The following is a 19648-nucleotide window of genomic DNA, read 5'->3' on the forward strand; positions in this document are numbered from 1 at the left end:
ATAAGTGCCGCGTTTCAAAGCGCGCACATGCAGTGCTGCGAGGTACAGTTATGGAAGTTGCTTATCATACACATCCAGATCGAGATGGTCAGGGGGATTATATGTGCAATATTCAGAATATGGTTCGACGACTTTGCGATTGTGGCTCGATCAAGAATCGGTATGCGCGCTCCATGCTAGTGTTGACATAAAGATATTAGGCAGTTTTAGCACCGCCGAGTGGTAAACATGATAACTGCAACCGTACGTCGAATGTCACTAGGCAAGCCTATACTCCAATTTATACCTCAGGTGCAACGCTGTGGAAGCTACGCACGAAGTCCGGTTACCAAAATTTATTACTGCGCGCGTTTCCGTCTATGGTTCGCAGCGTGCCAGCGGCATTTGCTCGCGCGAGCATGCACGTGAAGCTGCCGCGACGGGCTGCAATTAAAGAATGCCGAAAAGAAAATTGATTTAAAAGAACGTGTTAGCAGCCGTATAAGTACACGGATTGTTTCTATGGGTAAATTCTTTTTTTTTTCATTCAGAACTGAGCTTATATATGAAAAGTTTTCTCAAAAATCGGGTCAAGAAACACCGAACTTTTTCTAAGTGCGAACGCAGCCACTGCAAGAAATATCTCAAGCCTCCACAGCGTTGCACCTGATGTATGAAACGGAGTATAGCAACGCTAGCAACAACGCGTTTCCGCATTTGTCGTAAGGCTATCCGGCTATCGCGGAAATGGTCCGAGCACAGCACAGTTGGTTTCGTCGGCACGAACTTATCTCTCCTCACCGCACTGCGCTGCAAGCTTCTTGTGCTTCGGGAACCTGTGAAACACCACATCGACTCGCCCGCGTGTGTTCGCGCAGCCGATTGCTGCACAGAACGAGGGCATGTTGGGCGCCCTTGGCTGTAGGCACACACGCAGCACAGAAGGAAAGAACAGTTTACGAAAATCGCAAAACAAACGTGAGCGGAGGCGGCGGCAAATCTCTCGTAGCGTCGTTCAGTAAAGCGCAGGACGGAAAGAGGCATGCCAGCGCATGCCAGCCCGCCGGTCCGGCAGCTCGGTCCCCGCCCGTGACGTCACTCTCGCCGGTTCTCTCCTCCGGTAACCTCCTCACCCGGCGCTCCGGGAAGCGATGGGGGCGTGTCCGCGGGGGTGATTTAGAAAGCGATTTCCGCCCCTTATATTAACAAAACGAAGAAAAAAAATTCGGAACCGTAAATTATTAGGTCTGTTCTTCGCAATCCCAGCAATTCATGGAAATTGAAAACCGCTTCAGCTTCCCTTTAATGGCCCAGCGGTTATCTTACCGGCGCATTTTTTCCTCTTGATGTCAATTAGGATATCGTCTATACCCGTTTGCTTTCTGATCCAAACCGCTCTCTTTCTGTCTCTTAACGTTATGTCTAGCAATCTTCATTCCATCGCTCTTTGCGCGTTCCTTAACTTGTTCTCAAGCTTCTTTGTCAGTCTCCAAGTCTCTGCCCCATATGTCAGCACTGGTAAAATGCACTGATTGTACACCTTCCTTTTCAATGCTAATAGTAAGCTTCCAGTCAGGAGCTGGCAATGTCTGCCATATGCGATCCAACCCATTTTTATTCTGTGAATTTCCTTTTCATGATCAGGGTTCCCTGTGATTGATTGACCTAGGTAAACGTACTCCTTCACAGACTCTAGAGGCCGACTGGCGATCTTGAACTCTTGTTCCTTTGCCCGGCTATTTATTATTCTTTGTCTTCTGCATATTAATCTTCAACCCCACTCTTACACTCTCCCTGTTAAGGTCCTCAATCATTTGTTGTAACTCGTCCGCAGTGTTGCTGAATAGAACAGTGTAATCGGCAAACCGAAGGTTGCTGAGATATTCGCCATCGATCTGCACTCCTAAGCCTTCCCAGTTTAATAGCTTGAATACTTCTTCTAAGCACGCAGTGAATAGCATTGGAGAGATTGTGTCTCCCTGTCTATCCCCTTTCTTTATAGGTATCTTCCTGCTTTTCTTATGTAGAATTAAGGTAGCTGTAGAACCTCTGTAGATATTATCCAAGATACTTACGTAAGTGTTCTGTACTCCTTGATTATGTAATGCCTCTATGACTGCTGGTATCTCTACTGAATCAAATGCCCTTTCGTAATCTATGAAAGCAATATAGAGAGACTTACTGTACTCTGCGGATTTCTCGATAACCTGATTAATGACATGTATGTGATTCATTTTAGAGTATCCCTTCCTGAAGCCAGCTTGTTCCCTTGGTTGACTAAAGTCCAGTGTCGCCTTTATCCTATTGGAGATTATTTTGGTAAATATTTTATATAATACTGGGAGTAAGCAAATGGGCCTATAATTTTTCAATTCTTTAACGTCTCCCCTTTTTGTGGATTGGTAAAATGTTTGCATTCTTCCAGTTTTCTGGGACCCTTGCAGTCGACAGACACTTCGTATAAAAAGCCGCCAGTTTTCCAAGGAATATGTCTCCTCCATCTTTGATAAAATCGACTCTTATTCCATCTTCTCGTTTCATGTCTTGCAGGACCCTTCTGACCTCATCGTTAGTTATAGGAGGAGTTTCTGTATCTTGTTCATTACTGTTTGTAATTGAGGTATCCTTACTCCTCTGGGTACTGTACAGGTCAGTATAGGATTTTCCGCTGGTTTTACTATATCTTCGAGATTGCTGATAATATTACCCTGCTTATCGTTTAGTGCATACATCTTGGTTTGTCCTATGCCAAGTTTTTTTTTTCTCACTGAGTTCAGGCTGCGTCTATTTCTTACGGCTTCTTGTCTTTCTCACGTTATAGTTTCGAATATCACTTATTTTCGCCTTGTTGATCAGTTTTGACAATTCCACGAATTCTATCTTATCTCTTAAGTTGGACACTTTCATTTTTTGTCGTTTCTTTATCAGGTCCTTTATTACATGGGAGAGTTTGCCTATTGGTTGCCTTGGTGCCTGGCCTCCCACTTCAATTGCGGCCTCTGAAGCCAACCTAGTTACAGTTTCATTCATTAGCCCTATGTCATCACCATCTCTCTGTTCTAAGGTTGCATATTTGTTTGCAAGTTTCAGCCTGAATTTGTCTGCTTTTACCTTTACTGCCTCTAAGTTGACCTGCTTTTTCTTGACTAATTTTGCACTTTATCACTTCAAATTGAGGTGAATCCTAGCCCTCACTAACCTATGAACACTGCACTTTACCGTACCTATCACTTTTACATCCTGCACAATGCTGGAATCAGCAGAAAGTATGAAGTCAATTTCATTTCTTGTTTCACCAATAGGGCTTTTCCAGGTCCACTTTCTATTGCTGCGCTTCCTGAAAAGGGTGTTTATTTTTTTAAGCTTATTCCTTTCTGCGAATTCTACCAGCATCTCTCCTCTAGCATTCCTAGAATCGACGCCGCAGTTGCCAATTGCTTGTTCCCCAGCCTGCCTTTTCCCCACTTTTGCTTTGAAGTCGCCCACTACTATAGTATACCGAGTTTGCACTTTTCTCATCGCTAATTCAACATCTTCATGAAACTAATCTACTTCCTCATCGTCGTGACTGGATGTTGGAGCGCAGGCTTGTACTACCTTTAATCCATACCTTTTATTAAGCTTGATTACGACTACAGCTACCCTCTCATTATTGCTGTATAATTCGTCAATGTTGCCCGCTATGTCCTTATGGATTAGGAATCCTACCCCGTGTTGCTTCTTATCTAGGAGACCTCTATAGCAGAGGACATGTCCGTTATTCAGCAATATATAAGCCTCACCAGTTCTTCTAATCTCACTAAGGCCGATGATATCCCAAACAATGTCTGATAATTCCTCAAAGAGTCCTGCTAAGCTAGCCTCACTCGAGAGGGTTCGGGTGTTAAATGTTGCAAGGATCAGTTTCCATTGGCGGCTCGTCCGGATCCAGAGATTCTTAACACCCTCTGCTGCGTTACAGGTCTGACCGCCGCCTTGGTCAGCTGCTCCGCAGCTGCTGGGGATTGAGGGCCATTGGGTAATTGAGTGAGCCATGCGGGATGGGGTGGCTGAATACTGCACCAGGGAGGCCAATTCCTGCTCTGGTGAGAGAGTGTCTTGTTGAAGCTTAGTGGGCCTTCCTAATTTGGTTGTACCTGGATTAATATCGCCCCACTCGCTCTCGGCATCCTTTGCCGGTGGCAGGCATCCTCCAACCCTGCAGAAGTTGTGCACTGAAGGAGGTGAATTTCAAGCTCACCATCGTAAATACATATATATATTCTTATAGCGGGGTTCAAACTTCCGACTATGGCAACCGAGCATTCGACATAGCTAATCCCACATGCGGCGAGGCTACCTTGTCGCCGAAAAGTACAGCCTCGAAGGCGCTATGTGCCTAAAAATTTCCTTGAATTGTCCGCGATAGATGCCTTTAGCTGATCGCGGTGGGTAACTCAATGTAGAATGATTTCTAGACGGTTCTAGCCTCGTAGATGCTACGCACATGCGGAATCGCACGTGCGTAGCAAGCCGAGAACCAGGCGTCTCAGCCGCCTTTGGCAGCGCTTAGAACGTGGAGGGGTAAGATAATGGTGGAAAACTGGTCGCTTCTCTCAACGGAAAGGCGACTAGGCACGGGGCACTTCCATCTTGCGCTCCTTTGAAGGCCGAGCCGAGGACAATGGATAAGCTTACTGTTTGCTTACTCTGTGTTGTTAATCTAGCTTGTGAAATTTTGTGCCATCCAAGTAACTTGTTCAAATGGAGGTTGTCTCCAATCATCCCTTACATTTTTTTGTCAGGGTTAGGTTCCCTTTGAGCCTGTCATCGCCCATGGACACCAGCCAAACAGTTTTGAGCCGTCCTGCACCAATGTTACCACCTGGCAGTCCCGACCCATTTCCTCAGGTATTTTTTTTTATTTCACGCTGGACTTGCAGGAACATTTCCTTGCTTTTGAATAAGTGTTGAAGTCTGGAAATACTTGAACAATAATGAGCTGGCACCGTCTCCCTGTTGTTAGGTTGCCAGGTTCTGTAGGACTGATTATGTGATTGAAATGGAGGAAGATATACTTTCCAATATGTCCACTCAGATGCAGGGGTGAAGTCAACATGAATTAAGAAACCACAGAAATTAAGAGAGAGAGAACAAATTTATTTGAAAAGGTATGGTCAATTATGTGGGCAGGGAGGAGGCAAGGGGTCTAAGTATGTCACACTATCAAGGCTTTGCATGTGAAGACATAGACAGAAATGAGAATCAAATGAGACGAAAGGGAGTTGCACTGATGACTTTTTGTCTATTTTTATACAAATTTAGCCTTTATATGGGTGGCCATTCTGACCTCTTCTAGAGGACTGGGCTGTTTGATTTCAGATCACACAGGCTAAGTGAGCCCATGTGAAAATGCTCGACATTCCAGCATGCCAGGCTCCAACTTGAATAGCACTTGGATATAAGCTGACAAGCAACCCAAGCAAAAAATGACCTCGGCGGAAGGTCGGGCCGATGCCCATGGCAAGTTAAAAAAGAGCCGGTCTGACCTGTCGGTCTGTCCGCCGGTCTGAAATGTCTAGTCCGTATGCCAACCACCAGCAGAGGGTCGGCAGGAAGCACCGGGTCGGCATCATAACCACTGGTTAATCATTGTGGCCGCGTTTGACCCACACACATGGACCAACTTCACCACAACCCTATCGGCGTAGTTTGTTCTCAGCTAGCACTTGTTTGCTTGTATGGTATTATTATTATTATTTATTGTTTTCGTCACACATAGAGGGTGCTTTTTCTTATGTCAGGTGCTTCTCTTTTTTGTGAGGTCCCTGTCACAGATACCAGCATATTCTGCTTATTCTACTGGGTTACCTTAACTGATGGACATTACATTCTGGATAAGTCAGAGTGCTAAAGTACTTAAATAAAAAAAAAATATTGTGCTATAATCATCTTTTTAATGAATGGCTTTAGGGCACATGTTGTAATGGCAGAATAAGAGCCTGTCAACATGCAGGACCTATTCACTTTGAACCCATTTCGTAAGTAGCACCAATTGAGACATACGAAGTCAAAAGTCAGCAAAATGAATTGGTGTCCTAGTTCTCTCGAGCTTTGGCAGAAAAATAGTAGGACAGCGATGCATTTTCACCGCACTCTTTGACATATGTTTAGAAACTGGTTCTGATTACAAAATCGCTTCCTACTGAATATGCTGTACATGTTAAGGGGCTCATTTCTGCCATTGCAGCATGCACTCTAAAAAGTTATTCATTAAAAGGATAATGAGCAGGGTTTTGTCAATTAGCAACTTCTGCACTACCGCCCATTTAGAAAGCAATGTCCACTTGTCAAATGTATCAATTGAAGTCATAGCACTGACAACTGTCGTCTTTCTTGTGCGTGTCAATCCAGCGTTGACTTCAATTGATGCAACGAACCAAGTAGCCCAAAAATCTGCACTCCTGTTAAATGTAACCAAGTTGAAGACACAGAAGGCTGGTACTATCTACAACAGTAATTTAAAAAAAAGATAGTTTGACATAACAAACAACCATCCTGCGCAATTCACTATTTAATTCATGCATGCATTTGTGTCTTAAGTCTATGCTATAGCAGGGGAGATAGTTATGGACAAGTTATCACCAGAGTTGATATTTTGTAAAATTTATTAAACTGTTTAGATACAAACAACAGAAATCGGAAAAGTTTGTTTCGGAATGTTGTGATATGTTGCAGGTTAGTGGTTTGGTCAAACATAAAATGAGAATAATCAATGACAGTGTTGTATGGGCATTCCAAAAAGCCTTCTTCCTTGGACTGCATAGGGCCATTCACCAGAAAACTGTGCAGCCAGGTCACTTGAATGCTTCTGCAATGGTCCCACTCTGACATATGAAATGGACATGTATTATGCAAGTTTGAAAAATGGAACATGTGCAACTAGTGTTTGGGTGTTGAATGTTAGAGCCGAAGCTTTGTGGTCTCGCAATAACTGTTTAAGCATTGTTCTCACGAGCAGGTTTTGACAAATCTGTGATTTCTCATGACGAACACTAAATACACTACAATACACAAAATAGGCTGCAGGCACTGCAGGTCCCCTCTTATGCACCAGTGTTCCATGCATTCATGATGCAGCCACAGTCTCTTAATTCACTTGCCGAACAAGCTCTGGCATGCAGACTCTTGCACATAAATTGCGGCTGCAAAGACCACGTGGTATCGAATTTAGACCATGCTATTAAGATGTGAATTTCTGCAGAGCGAAACGTCCAGATGAGCTCTCGAAGCAAAGAAATGCAGAGCCAACAGCACTTACCCACTTTCATTTCAATTTAACTCTAGAAAATATAGGCTTGAATAACGAAAATAAGACATGGCGTGTAAATGCTGGGGCCCGTTGGAGGTGAAAATATGCAGGCTGAAAACTGGACATCCACATTTATAGCAGACTTCTCACAAACAAGAATCACAGCACCAAATAAACCGTGCAAAGTTGCGCTAATGAAGCAGTCACAGAACACTTTCTCACGCCAGAAGGTCCCCTGATCCACCTTATCTCCTTACTGCTCTTTCCTATCACGCCCGAAGCGGTGGACAAGAGGAGGGAAGTACAGCGCAAGAAAAACCAACACCTTTACACACCTGCTGCTCTTTCCGGTCACTCCCCCATGAGGGCTGCCATACCTGACTGCCACAGATGGATGATGCGACCTGCTGCTCTCTATTATTTTGCCACACGTGCTCTCTCGTAGCAGATTAAGCATTTTTTCAACTAACATCCCCACTTCTCGAAGAGGAGAAGGAAAGTCGCCGCCGATTGGTTCCTTCTATATGGTTGGCCAGCGGCGTCGGGTCACTGCAAAGCCGACATCTGCTGCCGGCCAAAACTTTCACACTTGGCATTATGCACCTTTACACATCCGGGCCAGAATCCATGGCTGAGCCAGCGCCAAGAGGTTGCCAGCATAGGTCGGCCTTCTTACGGCTCAAGCACTTCATATATTCATTATTTGCTCTCAGTGATCTGCGGAGCACCGCCCTATAGTTGGCACTCAGCCAATTTTGCTTGTGAATGTGCATGGAGTAAGATATGCAGGAGTGCAGATTCGTTGGCACTCGCCGATGCATTCACTCTGTATGCTTAACAATCCAGCAAAGCTTCTCTCCCTCTCCGCTTGCAACTGGTCACCATTCTTTCTACCTCAATTGCTCTCCCTCCACGACAACTTTGCTAGTGCTTCTGCTCTCCTCCTCTTTTCTAGGCTTCCAGCACTGATTCAACATGCCATGTGCCCATGAAGTTGGATAACAAACAGCCCAGCTTGAGAACTGACTCTTATACGGCTGAAGCGGGGCCATGTAGCAGACAAGCAGACAATAGAATAAAGCTGCATGTCCCTGTCTGATTGCAAAAATGCACTTTGCATTGCTCGGTTGTTTGATGAGGGTTGCAAACTTCAATCAATTACTTTCATTTGATACTGCCTTGTCTTAAGTTGCTGTCATGCTACGTAGTTGTCACAATATACTGTAGCGTTTCATTTGTTGTTTGAGCAGCGAAAGAAACGAGCCAAATCCAGCAGCTGGCACTAATTAATACAGAGTGTCGCTATTTGTACAAGTGGTGAAGGTACCCCTAGCTGCAATAAGAAGATAACGCTGTTATCAAATAAGCCGGCTCTCCTGTTTATTTTACTCCGAGGCCATGTGTTTACAAGATATGCGTTAAAATTGCATTGTTTTTCCTGGAAATGGCCATATATCTATTGCACTGGCTTGCCATAATCTGGCATAACACATACCATGTGTCCAAGAGAGGGAGAAGTTATTTCAAACAGAAAAACTGTTGATGGCGCTTGATGGAAAAGGAGACATGCACAAAATGTGACTGTGGAGATGTACGCCTCACACTGGGAGGAATTGGTGAGTGTGCATCACACGCTGAGCGGACAGGCGATGAGGAGGCAGAGGGGCACCACATAGAGGCAGTACTAATCAGCAATTTTCTTATATTACTGTGCAACTTTATCAAATAAGCTTATCCCCAGGAATGACTATATAAAATTTCGTAATTACCATAAGTAACTAACCAACAAATTACAATTCAATATTTTCAATTTCTCAAGGCAGCTGTGTACATTATGCTGTTTGTGTTATCATTCTAGGAACTGCCATTATTTTTTATTTCTATGCGAAATGCGAAAGTTGTAGGTTCGGTTCCCACCTGCGACAAGTTTTTTCATCCACTTCAATTTCCATTAATTTATAGTCTCTTTGTTTCATTTATTAGGCTCAAGTAATTTCCCCTATGTTGTCCTTGGTGTCAGTGTTTGTTGGCTTCTTATGATACGACTAATAAAAATCGGGCCCCTCGGTTAACTCCCTTTCTTTTCGTTTATTACATAACGAGGGTCTCGAATCCGGCAACATTGATGCCAGCAGGTAGCATATGTGGGTTTATTGACCAGTCGCCTTCACCCAAAAAGATCACGTTCTCGTAACGCCTGCGGCAGAAAGGACGTTCCACGTGCGCCGCCAAGGTCTGCGAGTGGTGGCGCTGGCTAACACTCCCAGGGTTCTACTAGGACACATAAATACCCAAGAAAGTGGAAGGGAAAACAGCGCCGCGGTAGCTCAATCGGTAGAGCATCACACGCGAAATGCGAAGGTTGTGGGCTCGGTTCCCACCTGCGGCAAGTTGTTTCTTCATCCACTTAAATTTCCATTAATTTATCGTTTCTTTGTTACATTCATTAAGTTCAAGTAATTTCCCCTATGTTGTCCTTGGTGTCAGTGTTTGTTTCTTATATTTTTAAAGATAGTGATTCATCAAAGGTGTGTGAGATTCTTTGTTTAGATAACGCTAGTACTGTAGCATGCAGTTCGAAGGATTAGCTTTAAAGAAGTGCTTTATGTTGGGTAAACTGGTGCTGACAAGCAAACAGCTAAGCTAGAGTTTTGCAGATTACCCACCGCTGCGGCTTAGCTGCTATGGTGTGACGCTGCTGAGCACGAGGTCTGGCATCAAATCCCAGCTGCGGTGGCCGCACATTGATGCGGGCGGAATGCAAAAAGGCCGGTGTCCCGTGCATTGGGGGCACGTTGGTGTTCATGGAGTCGCTCATTCGTACGCCAAGCAGCGCACGTTTTCTACAATTTTAGTTGGCCGGCGATATCTTCGGATCTCAGAGGCCATATGCCGTCGTTGCGGCTATTTCGCGCTTTTAGCGACTGGTGGCGCTGACATCTCGAACGTGTCTTTCGTTAGGCTTCGACTCGTTCGAAACGAGAAGCGATCTCGAAAAAACCACGAGATTATCCATAATACTCTGTCGTCGAAGCTGCTTGAGACTAAGCGAAAACCGTTTACACAGACATTAGCTACGAAGTGCATTTTACAAAAGCAACGCCAAATTCAATTCGAAGCGGGCAGCCGGGACCGCCGCCATGTTTACGCAAACCACGCAAAAACGCTAACTCGTTTGCGTTGTGTACGCCCGCTATTTTTTAGCGTACGCAATGGTATAGCGTACGCTATACGATGCAAGGCCCCGGAGTTCAATTCAATTCTTAGTTTTACAGCTCAAGAATACAATGTTCTCCTTGTACTGGGAATTTACCTGCCGAAACCCTAATTTGATTATGAGGCAGGCTGTATTTGGGGACTCCAGATTAATTTTTCTTCATCAAGGCACGGTACCAAGGCATTTTTGTATTTAGCCCTTTCGAAATGCAGCCACCACAGCCAGGATTTGAACCCACGACTTCATGCTACGTTGCGTAACGCTAAAGCCAATCCTTCAAATATAGTTTTCACCTCGTGTCACATGCTGATCGCACAGCGCAGTTGAATGCAGCAACAGCACATGCCAATGCAAACACATGTGTGAGTGAGTGAAGAAACTTTATTGCAGGTCCGGCGAGGACGCGAACTCGTCGCGCACCCGGCTAGTCCCACGTTGGGACCGGCAGGTCTAGCCCACTGACCCGGTCGCGGGCACGCCGAACAGCCAGGATTTGCTTTTCTAGAGCGGGGGTACGCAGAAGCGAAGCACATGTGTTCCCCGCATCAAGGTTGCACTGTTTCATGCATGTGCCATGAACAGATTGAAGGGCACATGAACCCACGTATATAATTTTAAGACGGCAGTTTGTGTCAGTGCAAAAGTGTGCGGGGCTCTTCACTGTCGTATTTAGATAGTCCTGGGACAGCTTACGAGTCAATCTCAAAGTGGAAAGGGATTTGTGTATCCTGTGAGCAAGCTGCTCGCAATGACCCTGAATGAACCTGCGAATTAAATGAAAAAGAATCTTGCTTTTGTCATCTGCTTGCTCCAATTGCTATACTATATCAAAGCCAGTGATTTGGTTTCAAGTCTAGCCAAACCATATAGCGCATGTGCGCTAACAATTCGCACTTACCTTTCTGCTTGGCAGCATTTTGTTGGACAATTATATCGGGTGACGTGTTCATGTGAATTGTTACAGTGATGATGCTAAAGATTAAACATTTTTTTTCTAGCCAATCATGTACCAAAAGAAACAAGTTTCAAAGCCCTGCAGTCTGTGACTTCAAGCCCCAGACTCGTAAGGGTTTCTCTTTCTGTGCTTCCAATTTGGAACTTTCAGGTTGGTTTTCTTCGATTGAGAGGTGCGGCAGTGGGGAGTGTTTCCTCTCAATTTGAGTACTTAGCACAGCATTACTTGCTACAAATTGTAACCATATGCGACTTTAACTGTGGCATGTTTATATTACATTAATACAAAACATAGTTACTGTTATTAAAAGCTATCTGCAATTAAATTTCACTTTTGCGTAATTGGTTATAAATTACTGAAGTATTATAGCGCCAAACAGACGACACAGGAAGAAGAGACACGGACGGGCGCTTGCTGTGTCGTCTGTTTGGCGCTATAGTACTTCAGTAATGCAACAACTAGCCCAACAAAAAGTTTTGCCGGTTATAAATTAATAGTATATACAATTAAACTTGGCAAAGCTGCAGGGATAGCAATAACTCAACTGTCTAATTACCAGCCTATTGACACCTTAGCAGAAAACATGGGTGTCTGGTGGCAAGTGGATATGACGCGAATCTTTGAACCACGTATGCATGCTGTTCATACCTAAGCACCGAGGAGAATTTCTTGTTCAGTGTCTCCTTGCTATGATGCTGATTGGTAATAGTAGGGGTTTTGTATCACTTCTGGCACCCAGTAACGGTGGCATTTTAAAATTTTCACATCGTAAATGTTAACTTTTGTGAGTTTTTTGTGACGTTCCCTCCCAAATGTTAAATTTTGCCACTATGTAGCTGCAAGGTAAGAAATACATTTTCAAAATTACATTGCAATTTTCCTTAAACTAACACTGAAAAAGTTAATGGTAAGTTTATTTTAGGGGTTTGGAAAGTTCCTTTCACAGCTGTCCGCAAGTATAGCCCACCAACAGGCGTTAGCCAATTTTTTTCCTGTTTTCTTTTAGGGTATGAGCAATAAATGTTGGGTCCATGCATACCTTCTCTCTTTTTTTTTCTTTTCTACTTCTAGGATATTATGAGCTATTATAGGGTAATATGTAAAGTGTTTATGGTATCAACTCGTACTTATAAAGCTCGTGGCTTGAAACTTTAATGCCTATGAAACATGCTTAGTGAAATATGAGCATCACATCTACTGTACGTAGCTGTCGTACATTGCACTTGCTAGGAAGACTTGTATGACAAAGAAAAAAGTATACATGTATTGTGAAGCTTGTGGTTTATAATATTCTCGAGTGCTTATGCATTTGAGAGTTTCTGCATTTTTTTTTTGCAAATAACAGTTAGTGCATTTACTTTTACCTGTTCTTTTTGCTGGATTTTATAGCCTTTTTGAAATGGTTTGGTAAAAATCTATTGCGTAGGCATGTTTTAGCATGTGGCTCTGCCACTGCTTTAGTGTCAGGAAATTTCCAAAAAGTTGCACCATTTGCCCATGTGACCTGGGGCTTGGAATAGGCCGAGCTAGGAATGAATGTTTCCTGTATGAAGTGGAGAACTAAGTGGTGTTTCGGCCATGTTTGCAGTGCTGAAAATATGGTACTTGGTTGGGTGGGATGCCCACATGGCAAATATCGCTATGACATGTTGCGTTAAGGTCTGGGTAAAAATACAGAACTTGATCTGCACAGAATGAGCAATTATTGAAGGCTGTACAGTAACCCTGCTTGGTGCAATTAATTAACCAGTGTGGGAACCATATCCAAAAGAATATTCAGAAGCAGAACACTTTCTAGGTGGGTGAGACTACATGGAAATTAAGTATCATGCAGATATATAACGCTGGCATTGGGGCGCTAATGGATGTCATTACAGTAGGTCACAGTGTTGACGTCTGGAAGTTCTAGCAGAAGTGGCTGGGCAACAAGTACGTCTAGTTGAGGGCAGAGCACGGCCACTTCAAGGTAGAGAATGGTTTAAGTTCCTTGTTTCACCTGTGTCTGTTTGTTGACATCTTGTACAAAAGAGTGCTCAAAATTAACAGGACTGTTTTAAATGCAAAGGATTCCTTTGCCTAGCCAAATCCAAGGTCAGAGCAAGACCATGCGCAAGAACATGCCAATGCTGTCTCCAAAAAATGGAGGCCGACCTAGGAGATGGTGCAACTTGAAAAGCCACCAGCCAGTGCAAACAAACACCTGATTTAGTGCAAGTTGAGGTGGCCCCATTAGCCAGCCGTTGCAAACAAACACCAGATATCTTTCCCCCTGTCACGGTGTACACATATGTGGATGCGACTTATTTTTGCCATTACTATGCAGTGGTTGCAAGGAATAGACAATGAACTTTAAGCGTTGAGAAAATCGAACATTCTGCTTTCGCATGCACACCCATTTCACTTCCGAGTGAAATATATTGCTTCAGACAACCGCTTTGGTGAAGGCACTGCCATGTTTGACATGACATTTGAACTGGGGCGTTTTGGTAGTCATTGCACAAGATTTTTCTTTTTTTGCCCTTGTTGTCAAATTTGCAACCAATTATTAATCGGTGCATGTAATTTGACCGGGTGATTCAATATTTTTAATGAAGAAATGCAGCATGACTGACTGTACAACAAATGAATATTTAATTACCTTGTCATTATGATGGGTCACTATAAAATGCACAGAGCGAATCTCATCCCACCTTGACTTGCTTTCTATAAAATCTCAAGCACCTTGGCATAAAATTATGTCAGTTTCACACATTTATCGACAGTAAATCGTAATTTATGATTGAAGGGGATATAGTGCAAATTAAGGAAGCCCACGGGTGCCAGGTGATTGCACAGGAGTGCAGAGATGAGCTCCAACACCAACATGCCATCGTTGTCAAACCATTGAATGAGTGGGCAAATTTCAGACCCATTTGCTCAAAAAAAAAACATACACGTTAGATTTTTGTAAATATTGTAATGAACTTTTTGTCACTTTAAGGCACACATAATTGCAAAATTGAAGCTGTGGAGCAGCCAAGTCATGTCTGCTTAGCAATCCTTAGAATACTACCAGTTTGGAGATATTCATCCCTAAAGCCCTCTGAAAAATTCCTTGACATTCTGCTTAAGTTCGTCCCCAACTGCTAAGAGGCACAGTTTTGGGAAAGTAGAATGTGAATCAAGTTAATGGTACATGTTAAAGCAGCATACCTTAAATGCGGCACTATTTCTAAGGATTTCCACTAAGAAGACATGACTTCACTACTTGTCAGTTTTAAATTTTGCAATTACATGTACCTTTAAAGTGAATAATTAAAACATTAATTAGCACATTTTTATCCATTAGTAATATAATTGTCACATTTTCTTGCTGCTGACATGCACTAGTCATGTGGCCTATCTGCAAGAACAGCAAGAACCTAGGTATGACAGCTTCTATTAAAGGAAAGCGTTCTGCATGAAAAGAAGCCTGTAACAGGGGAACCCCATTGATACATTTTTTTGCCGTAGCGCTTTCCTGGTTGACAGGTCACATTTCAGCAGTCTTAATCTAAATCCCATTGTCTCCCATAAATTATGTTCCCCTCTGATGCATTGCCGTCTATAATGTTCCTGCATCTTAGGTTGTGTTTGAATGCGGTGGTCACGTAAATTTGGTTGTGCGGCCAGTCTATACGTTTCAACGCACAACCAAAGTTGCACAAGCCAGGCGCTGCACAAGCCTATCAAGAGAAAATGTGCAAAGAGTAGTTGCTGAAGCACCCGATGGTTAAAACCTACTGTGAACCGCACACACTGGGCCGAACCGTGACAGCTTGTTCCTCATACTTGCCCGAGCGTCATGCACAAGTTGCAAGAGAGAACTTTTGATTGAGACTTTTCTGAGTTCTGGGGACTCTTGCTTTTAATGTGCATTTGCCTTGGTACTATATCAATATGGCACGCTTTGCTCCCATATAGACCGTTTCATCGGGCGAGGAGGATAGGGCGCGCGGAGAGCCTTTCCTCCTCTCTGGCTTGGGCGATCCGGCGCGGCGCTGCTTGAAAGTATTGCTGTCGCGTGCTGCGGAACGATTTTGAGATGTTTAAGATGCTACTTTGGGAAATTTACGCCATGTCCGTTCATATAAGGTCGTCAGGGAAGCCTTTCGGTGCATCGGTAAGTACAGTAGGTGGAAATATCTTTTGGGGGCTCAAAAATGTGACGCGTTTTGTCAGCCGCGGTGTACGCACATTATCAGTCGCGGTGTGTGTATGTGTTGTGAACTATATTGCTTATATCGGTTTTAATTCAACAAAGAAAACCGGTGTCTCTGTATTAGCAGCATGAAATGGCAAATCTGCTCAATATCTGATCGCTTCGCGTAGGGAGTAAAACATAAAGCATAAGAGCGCATGCTCGTGCACGGCCAACCTAAGGATACCACGAAACATCTAAGCGGCAGGCGCAATCAAATATTTGTGATGCACCGGCATCGTTCTCGCGCATTTCAAGTCTAGTAGGCTTCAAATTACCATATGTCTACGGTAGCCTTGATTCCTGCATGAGGCCGACGGCGCTGGTCAACACAGCGATCACTGCGGTTGGTGAACCAGCACGGTACATATGCAAGCTGTGCGCTTCGACATTGCCTTTTTTGCCTGCATACAGCCATAATATACGAGGGATCGCATAAAAAGAATGCGATGCCTGTTTTTGAGGACAAAATTTCCGTACTACGTGTGTGTGCGTCGTAGAGAACGGAACGAACACAACCGAAAAAAATTCGGTTATCATCCTCTTTCTCGAAAAAGCAAGAGAAAACGGGCTAACGCCGCAATAGGGCCTCGCATGGTCACGCCGCACGTTTATAAATGTATAACCGCTGATGTGGTATGTTTGGACCATGCGGTATATGTAGAACAAAGATATATATAATCCAGCACCTACCACTGCTTAGGACGCTCGCGCAGTTCGTAAACAGTCCCTTTGCTGGACAAGCGTAATTCAGACTGTAAGGCATGCTGCTATCACTTGCCAAAACTATTTTATTCAGGGGCGGAAACCTCATCCATCGAACCAAATAGTCACGCAATGTAACCTGCCGCGAACAGTTTGAACGCTTGTCGAAGTATAACATCACAGCTCCTATCGCAGTAGAACGGTACCCACACTCACGCTGTTACGATCGTCGCGTATGTTTCATGGCTCCTAAACCGCAGCTGAGAAATAAAGGATAATATTGCAATACGGTCCCATTAGTGACTGGAACATTCAGAAATACACAAGTGATCTCCGAGGCTGATTGTAGGCACGAATATGCATGCGCGCGCGCACACATCGCACTGCATGCTCCGTCCACTTCAACGCCAGCAGAAATTCCGGCCATGACGCCTTAAACCACTTCAGCACGTCTCACAGAACCGTTTACCCATAAAAGACACACGTCATACTAAACAGACCGCACGACCGCGAAAACAAACGCCAGAACCTACCGCCGAGCGCATACCTGCCATGCAAAAGACCGCTTTCACCCAAGCCAGTATGGCGCTGCTCATAGGCAGCGCCACTGCGCTCACAATATGGCGGCGCCTACGAAAAAACGGTTTATAGGTACTGCTTAAACATTCATCCAAACGCAGCGGTGGAACACCTGTGCCAATTGCGCCAGGAGCGGTCCTATGCGCTGTCTTCTTCCAAAGAGCCATTTTAGTGGAAAACTGCACCAAGCCTGCACCAAGCCTGCACCAAGCCTGCACCAACTGAAACATAAAAATAAAAGCCTCTTTCCATTGATGCTGCCTCATCCCAGTAAACTTTAAACCAAAACCTAAATCGCGCCGTTGTTGTCATCATCGTGGAAGTCACCGAAGTAGCCATCACCACGGATATGACAGATGCTGGCGGTTCTTCATTCACTGTTTTCACACTTTTGTTGCATTTCTCTCTGGCAGATGTTCCCATCTACTTCCAGTGTACTGTGTTCACATTTATGCCGTTTGTGCGACACTTTCTTCCTTGTATCTGTGGGACAGAGAGCTCACTCAAGGACGATGTTGAACCAAAAAGATTCCTCGGATAATGTCTGGTCGCATATTGTTTAACGTAAGCCCCCACCACCCCCAGTGCTATGCGCTGGGTCGCTTTGCTCCCCTTGGCAGGAACCCTCTGTGTTAGGCCTGGTGGTGAAGCATAAGAAAAGAACAACTACCACAGAAGTAGAAAATGGCAGTGATATATTATAGGAAATTAAAAAAACAGTATCACACACACAATTCGAATCGACAACCTGCCTGTCATTGGCTCAATGCTTTGGCGCAGCACCACAAAAAAGTGCTTTTACAGCAAAGCTGTTAGCCTCTCAGTAGTTGGCATTTTCCATGTCTGCCTCCGTTAGCAAAAATGCGGGCTGATCCTGGCAGCAATGCAGGGCAGGAGCAGTGGTTTGTACCTCCGTAAGGCAAAGGCTTCAAGCACTCAGCAAAGTGAAGTGAAAAGCGCATACATTCTTTGGAATTGCGTATAAAACATACAAAGCAGCATTCCTTTCAAGAACAAGCACAAGCAAGCATCCGAACCACATGATTGATAATAACGCACAGCTGATAATGCAAAGCATGTAGCGCGTAAAGAATAATGCTGCGTAAGCTTCTGCAGCGACGGTAGCTTGTGAGGTTGAGAGTGACGTCACTTGCCTTTCGTATAGAAAACAATCAGCCTAACAAGTGATTTCATTGTTGTAGCACCGCTATCGGTGCGTAACACACAGCAAGGACTCCTGAGGAGGAGCGTGAATACAGGGAGCGGCAAAGGGAAAAAGAAACAGCAACATGACCCGCGGTGTCTTGCTGCCAAAATTACCATTACTCTCATTCCTCTAAATTACCATCACCCTAAGGCAATGAAGCACCGCATACCCTCTTCAGCAGCTGTATAGGTGATTTTCATCAGTTTCGCTGGACATCCACTTTCACAGGGTCAGAATGGCGAGTCACATTGAAATGCGAAAGCATTATATGCCCTATTACACAGAAATCCGGTGGTGGCGTGACCAAAACATGGTACCAAAAATGGCCGACAGCGCAAAGAGTAGAAACACTGTTTAGAAAAACACCGAGTCACAATCACCACACAATTCCACCAGGACAATAACATATACAAAAAATGTTAGATTGACATCAACTTTCACTGTATCTTACAGAACCCGCATCGTATCTTCCCTATATGCCAAAGCTCACACAGCACTTTTGATGGCGTGCTGGTCCCTGTCATCATCATCTTCTATCCTGCACTAACGATCCTTCAATCCGAAATGGCACCGCTGTGCAACACTTTTGATGGTTGGTGGGTAACAGTTGTCATTGTCTTCTCTCACGTAGTAATGATCTTTCAATAAGAAATGGCACTGCTGCGCTCCGCGTTTCCATTTTTGGCCAATCCCCCATAGTTGGTATGAGCCACACACAGGGCAGGAAACAACAACACCCTCGACTCCAAATCTTGAGTGTATAAAATGAGGTGTACGACTGCCATCACATCTCAAAAAGAACGCCGTGCATGTTTACAATGTGCGGGACGGCAGAGGGATGATACCTAAGTGAAAAAATTTCACCAAAGCGACTACAATGCTTTTGCATTCCCACACGTAAGCAAGTAGCTGTCGAATTTTTAAATTGAAACCATATGAATGTCAAAAACCAATATAACGAGCTTATCTTAGAGTATTTATTAACGGTCACAAAGTGAAGCTCAGCTATAGAAACAAACGCAGCAAAGTGTGTCTTCTGTGGTAGTACTGAAGTACCTAGGGGAGAGCAGATTCTGGGAAGAAAAAGCCCGCAGATGTCTCTCTCGCTGCTCATGTATGTGCATGACACTTGAGCAAATGCAAGAAAGAAGGTCTCCAGGCCAAATCTACCAAACACAGGGCTACATTTATTTTGGGGTCAGCAAGGGCCATGCGTGTGTTGCATAATTGCCGCATCTCTTTAGTTAGCTTTGCTGCAGGATAGCCGTGTCATGCGGTGAAGCATATCAAGCATTGAAAGGAGCCACTGTCGCAGAAAATTGCATGTGTCCCTGAATTATACATGCAGGCATGTGCTGTCCCTCGTCTCAGTATGAGTGCCGAGACATCTAATAAATGTACTGGCAAGCATTCACTGCCATTTCTGGCATTGCTGTGGCGATTTGCAGCCTTCCTAATTGGTGTTTCCACGGTTGTTAAATTTTTTTTTCTACGGT

Source organism: Dermacentor albipictus, unplaced genomic scaffold, assembly GCF_038994185.2.
Source record: "Dermacentor albipictus isolate Rhodes 1998 colony unplaced genomic scaffold, USDA_Dalb.pri_finalv2 scaffold_13, whole genome shotgun sequence".
In the NCBI taxonomy this organism is placed as follows: Eukaryota; Metazoa; Arthropoda; class Arachnida; order Ixodida; family Ixodidae; genus Dermacentor; species Dermacentor albipictus.